Below are 7,223 nucleotides of genomic sequence, written 5' to 3' on the forward strand. Positions count from 1 at the left end.
TGAGCTGTTAGTTACACATCTGTGGACGTGCTTCTCCTCTCGTTCAAATGGCATAATGACCTGTTGTATGACTGGTAAAGTTGAACCAGAGGCGTCCAGCGGGCATACGCTATCCATGCCAATTTCATTTATCCGACTCGGAACAGTAACTCCGGTGCGGAGATCACGCGGCCCAGGTCCTGCCTTTTGGTCCTGAGAAGTTTCCAATGAATGGGATGAAACTCTAACCTGAGGAAAAGTAGGCACCAGCGTTAAAGTGCTGCGCTTTTAGGCTCCAGATGGCTTGCAGAATCTCCACCGATGAGTGCTGGGCTGCTGTCCCTACGGACAGGTGAGGGGGCCCGCACTGGAAGGTTTTCATTTATCCAATCCACCTTCTATCGGTGGGGTGCTTGCGATGACCACCCACGTCCTGTCCTGCCCTCTCGTTTATCATTTCACATGTTTTACCACCAGGTAATGGAACTGAAAGGGTACTTAGACATGTAGACTCATTGTTTTCACTTTGAGAATGCTCCTACATTCTCTAAACATTAACTTAACTCCAAAGCGTAAAATTCCAAAAAAGCTAAGCGTAACGTAAGTAAGCGGAATGAGCATATATTTTTGAAAGCCCTTCAAATGCCCTCGGCTGTAAGACATGGATAACATGTGCCTTTAATTTTCTTCAGTCCTATACCGGACCAATGGCTCGATGTCAGTACCCATGGGTGGGGGTTACCCTTCCCGTGAAGGTTTATTATAGAAAACTAAACGACATTACCTTCCATTCTGCGCCTCTCCACCAACCTCATTTCTACGCGCACGACTTTTGAATGCGGCAAAACACATTGCGTCGGGCGGGATATGATTGGTTGTTGGCTGCAGGATGCCGGAGAGACGTCCGAGATGTGAGCAATAACAAACACACGTCACATTGGGGCGCTGTCACAAATGCTGCGATCTCACTCCACCAGAGTCTGCCGAGGCGGCCACTCCCGTCACTAACTAATGAACGGGCCGGAGTTCGGCTACCCAGGCTGGCGTCATGACGAAAAAGCGCTGATGACGCTACATAGCGTTGCTCCAACTCGTGCTGCTGGGTTTACTGTCTACTTAAAGTGTTTAATGTGCATGTGTATTTGTGTTGATGGACGTATGCATGTTGATGAGCACTTTAAAACGGAAGCACCGGTTTATTTCCAGTGAGGGTTCCGTTTGGATTAATGTCGCCGATTCAGTGAGGCTTGTAAATGACTGTGATACATTTACCCAATCAATAAAGGCACCGAGTCAAAACATGTCTATGGAGCGCATGGTTTCACCAGAAACGGCTGCCACCTAGTAACATCTCTAACCAGCCACGGCTGTCGCGAGGAGTGGATGAAAGGAGCAAGCATCGTTAAACAAGATAAATATTATTGTTATTTCTGGCGTGGGGCTAGCAGGCGTGGTGTTGCGGACAAGTTCGTTCGCTTGATTTCCTGCTATTGTGTTTCATTTTTCTTGTGTGCCATCTCCGGCCATTTCTTTTGAGGACAGCACATGGCTACTCGCGTTCCATACGTGCAGGATTGGAGTCTCCATTTTTGAGGTTTTGAATTTCTAGCCTGCTTCCGACCCCCAATGTGGAGACGTGACGTGCTCAATCGAGGAACTTGGAATAAGTTGCCCAGACTCACAAAACTTTACTGTTCACGTTGGGAACAGGCCGACTCATAGGGATGTAACGAATATTATGTTATAAAAACGTGAATAATCAGAACTCACTTATAAGCAGGAAATAAAACGATTCACCTCACCTCATCTGAATAAAGGCTATAGGAACACTGCGCGGCAGTCTACGACCGGTGTGGATGGCAAGCGACGAATCCGCCAGTAACGGGCGTCAGGATGGCACTGCTGCATTTACGGGATGCGCAGTGACGTAGGCATGATTTCGCCCAAGAGGGGGCTAAGTCGGGTCATAACGGGCCCTTTCAGTTAAGGGACTCCTTCTGCACCGTTACAAATACACTATTTTGGATTCGAGAGACCTCTTTAGGCCCGAAATCGGATTGGATGCGTGGCCGACTTGCTTTGTTGTTTCAGAAGCCTGCAGGCGTCTTAAAGTGCTGAGAAGTATTCAGCCACACTGTCATGGGGCGCCTCGCCACCCTCTTGTTTTGCTGTTTGGGGCCCTGACCGCCAGTGTGGTCAGGGCCCCAAAAGCGTCGCCGATGCTTCTGCAGCCACGTCACAGAGAATTTCATCATATCTCTCATAATAAGCCCAATTTGCTCAAAGCACGCAAAATTACGCGTCAAGATACTCAAAATAAAGAGGAACACGCATAAGTTTCATACGGGTGCGTTGTACGATTTATATCCATCGGCATGTAAAACTGAAATTGTCTGATTTTTGGGAAAAGGTGGCATTCGATCTGGTCTAGTAGGTTAAGATCTGGGCCTAGCAAACACAAAACTTGTAATAAATCACATCTGGTTGACAACAACCTGCAAGGCTCTGCAGTTCTTAACGCTAACTGCCAGAGAAGGGGGGGGGGGGGGGAGGCGCTTCGGCATCCCTCCCTGTATTCGCGTCATGAAAAACGGGGCATCTGGAATCGTGTCGAGGTTCCGGATTCGAGGAACAATTCATCCATGTGGCAAATATGGACATGTGGCAAATGCTCTAAACCGCATCAATCGTGAAGTGGCAGTGATATGAACACAAATCAATGCTTGAACTGCAGTAGATGAGAAAGGGCTAGCTAGCACTATAGAGCTAAGAAAAAGGCACAATCACGTTGCATGTCAGCCAAAAGTGAAGGCACGGAATAAGTGAATGCAATAGCGAACAAAAGAAATGCACGCAGTTGGCAGCGCATTGAAGACGACACGCGGCAGGTGCCACACGACACAGATCGTACACCGCTTGCTACACTCCGCAGTCATGAGACAACACGCAGCAAAAAGCAGACAACGCAGCGGGCGCCACCAAACAGACGCTAAGTCACGGACGAAAAACAGTACACAGACCGACAGGCCGGCTGCTTGCCAAGATTTGTTACTGAGCGTGTTCTGGCGTTAATCAGCGCAGTCTGTTTGCCTGATAGGCTGCGCCGCACTGCGGTACTGCTGAGCGGTGCAGTCTAGCTCTGCAGTGATGCTGTCTCGGTGCAGTGCGCAGGAGACACCGGTGCGCTCGATAGTGAAAAGCCCCGCGCCGCGGAATGTGTACGACTTTCTGCAGACGCGGCTTTTTACAGACACGGCCTCCTGCGGGTTTCGACAGGCACGGCTGAATTGAGTGGCACAATGGGCAACCGGGGAAAAGGATGTTATGCGCTGAGACTCTTGCATGATCCCGGTCAGTAGTTTTAGATCTCTGCGCCCATTTCGCTTAGTTTATTTACTGTACACAACTCTGTGAGCAAAGGGCTAAACCGACTGTGGTTATAGTCTGTGAAGACCTTGATAAATCAGTGTATAATAGACTATGTTAATGTCGTTGACTCGGTGCGAGCCAAACGATGATAGCTTCGTTACACAGTTTTGGCGAAAGGCCATTGCCACATCTGATGCCAAACGCAACATCAATTTCTACAATCCAAAGTAATTCAAAAGCACACATAATGCCACGCATGACATGGCATACTCATAGGTGAAATTACAACACATTTCTTTGAAATGCTATTGACTTGAAACGACGAAGACATGTGATCCTTATTATGTTAAGCTCACCACCAGACATGGGGTCCTTTGCCATCAACGTTGCTCAGATATTCAGACCAGACGCATTTAATAATGCAAAATATGCATCCTGATGCTTTTGGTTACCCTGAATGCGGTCAAACAGTATACGAAACAAGATGTTACTGACGTCACTGGTGCTGACGGTAGATCTAATGCAGTCCGCCTTGCATCTACAGGCCACGGCTTTTAATCACGTCAGACGACAGTCTCTGCGAAGACAAGGGCACTCCCACGAACGGCATTAAATTCAAGCCAGTCGCTTAGTCAGCCAGTCACTATTCTCGACAGACATTTATGCAGTGGGCTTCTCAAAGACGAATATCTGACCTCTCGGCCGTGCTCTCTGCGCATACAGTGCTGCTCACATTGTCGCAGACCTTGTCTGTGCGTCTTGCAGATATGCGCTATGAACGTCAGTCATTCCTGTGGTCAGCCTTTGGTCAGAAAATAAATAAGCCAGGACGCGTCAATAAGTCACTCTGTTAATTCCATTGCATATTGTACGGTTTGAAGGGTATTCCGTAAAAACGGTATTCCCTATTCAAAAACGTATTCCAGCGAAACTTTGGGATCAGTTGCGTCTAAAAATAACACTAGGTCTTGCCACCGCAGCACCATCAAAACACAACAAGAATATCAATGTTAGCCATTTCGAGTCCACATTATGCTGTCAGCGCTTTGCGACAGCACTACGCTTGTTTCCTGCAGTCGTAACCGCCGTCGTCATGGCAGCCACCGTAAGTACCTCCGTTGGTGCGAATCTTTTATTCGCACTTTTATAACGTTTGTGATTGTCCCAGCGGAAAGGGCATGTTATCGATAAGCGGATTGCTTGGAATTTGAATCAGCGCGTCACATGGATCATGCCATACTCCCATCCCCAACGCCATTGTGGCCTCGAAAACAGCCATTGTGGTAAACGCCGAAGGGGAGATAATATTTCGTTCAATTCGTGGGATAACAGCCTCATTTACGTGAATATATGGCATGCATGCATGTATATATATATATATATATATATATATATATATATATATATATATATATATATGTATGCATGTGTGTGTGTGTGTGTGTGTGTGTGTGTGTGTGTGTGTGTGTGTGTGTGTGTGTGTGTGTGTGTGTGTGTGTGTGTGTGTGTGTGTGTGTGTGTGTGTGTGTGTGTGTGTGTGTGTATGTGTGTGTGTGTGTGTGTGTGTGTGTGTGTGTGTGTGTGTGTGTGTGTGTGTGTGTGTGTGTGTGTGTGTGTGTGTGTGTGTGTGTGTGTGTGTGTGTGTGTGTGTGTGTGTGTGTGTGTGTGTGTGTGTGTGTGTGTGTGTGTGTGTGTGTGTGTGTGTGTGTGTGTGTGTGTGGTGTGTGTGTGTGTGTGTGTGTGTGTGTGTGTGTGTGTGTGTGTGTGGTGTGTGTGTGTGTGTGTGTGTGTGTGTGTGTGTGTGGTGTGTGTGTGTGTGTGTGTGTGTGTGTGTGTGTGTGTGTGTGTGTGTGTGTGTGTGGTGTGTGTGTGTGTGTGTGTGTGTGTGTGTGTCAGCAATCAACAAAACATATATTGTTGGCCAATCAACGCTATTGACCCTAAGAGGTCACATGGCGTGACATGTGACCCATGTGACCTAAGAGGTCACATGGGTCACAGTCGCAGCACGTTGACAAGCGGACCAATGGTACGAGGGAGACGAGAAGAAGTAAAGCGAGTATCCGACATCATTGCCGTTTACCTGGTCTCAACTGCGGTGAATGATGCGGCGTGCGCACGAGGGCCCGCCAGTTCATAAATACCTATCGTCCTGTATGGTTCGATGTGGTTGGCTGATCACACAAAATTGTGGAAGTTTGAGTTTGTGCGTTGAAGTTTGTGCGTTGTGGCTGGTTCAAAAGTTAACTCACTGGCCACCATTAGGTTTAATTTGCGCTTCGCCGCGTCACCTCACGTCTACACCCACAGAACCCCCTGTCAGAGTATACCAAAGAACATAACTTTAGCCTCTTCCATGTTTAATTTGGACCAGAAAATCTGCCTAAATGTAGCAAAATGCCACAGTAATCCAGTGCAATGACGACACCCAAATACCGTAGGTCAAAATGAAGCCAGATCCAAAATGAAGTTTGGGCCACTTGTTCGTGAATGCAATTTGTGCAATTTGTGGATGAAATTTAATCAGAATTCGCTGAGACTTAGTTTGAGCAAACAGCATCCGTGGAAAAAAGAAAAGTGCACTGTGTCAATAAACAAAACAGCGTTCCTTGTGCAATTCAACGTGGAGGTTCTCCTGATCTTCTTTTGGCATCCCTAATGTAAACAACGCAAAGTAGGCAGAAAGCAGCAATTTAGATGCCCTGTGTTTTATCGCAGGCTGTAAAACTGTTCAATTCAATGCAAACGGACAAGCAACATGTCAATTTAATCGGTGATCACCAAAAACGAAGGAGACAGTCCCCAAATAGATGGAGCTCTGAATCAAATTGTTGGCCGACTTATAACTCGCCGTCATATCAAAGCTTTTAACTATTATACAGTATGGACGTAGAGTCGGATGAAATTGATCCATATTGATAAAATATTGATATATACATAATTGATATATAATTGATATATACATGCATATAATAAATTGATATATACATATATATATATGCATATCTATCTGCAAATATATAAAGACAACCCAAAGCTCCGCTTACAGGTGGAACGGCATTTCCGTTTTTAGGAAGCAGGGCTGGCTGGCCGGCTGTCCTGGGCCGCTAAGACCCTAACTGCCTTCAGATTAGTTTCAAGTATTGGTTGGAGCCCTGGGGGTCCGTCAACGAAGCCAATCAACGGGATCTGCTCCGTGAGTGACATCAGCTCCATCAGTTGAACAGCAGGGGAAACAGACTCCGATGTAGGGAAGCAGACTCCTTTTGATATCAGCAGAGGGGGGGGGGGGGGGGTGGCGGAGATTTGCGAGTGTTGTGTTTGAGAGGGAGCTTGGAGCTCAGGCATGAGGATGTTCGCGGCGGGGGTGAGGGTGGGACTGGCGGTGGGCTGGAAGGGGGGGGGGGGGAGGGGCTGGCGGCGCCGCACCCTGCCAGTCTCCTGACTTGCTGCGATCGATGGCAGACGAAGCCGGCCGCAGGCGCTCAACGGCTCACGGCTGGCGTGGTCTAGGCACACCAAAACCAAGACACACTCCGGGTCGGACACACCCGGGTAAGACGCACCCGGGTCAGACACACGCTCGATCAGACACCCAGGCCAGACACACCCCGGGTCAGGCACACCCGGGTCAGGCAAATGCCGGGTCAGACACACCCCGGATCAGGTACATCCCAGGCCGAACACACCCGGGTCAGACACCCCAGGTCAGACATAACTCAGGTCAGACACACGCCGGATTAGATACGTCCCGGGCCAGACACACCCCGGGCCAGACACACCCCGGTTCAGACACTCGACAGCCTAGACACGATCTAATGAGACATACACCCGACCGTGCATGGTCGGGTGTATCGGGGCCATACTTAATAGAC

This window comes from Pollicipes pollicipes, unplaced genomic scaffold, assembly GCF_011947565.3.
Source record: "Pollicipes pollicipes isolate AB1234 unplaced genomic scaffold, Ppol_2.1 Scaffold_4219;HRSCAF=4965_pilon_pilon_pilon, whole genome shotgun sequence".
In the NCBI taxonomy this organism is placed as follows: Eukaryota; Metazoa; Arthropoda; class Thecostraca; order Pollicipedomorpha; family Pollicipedidae; genus Pollicipes; species Pollicipes pollicipes.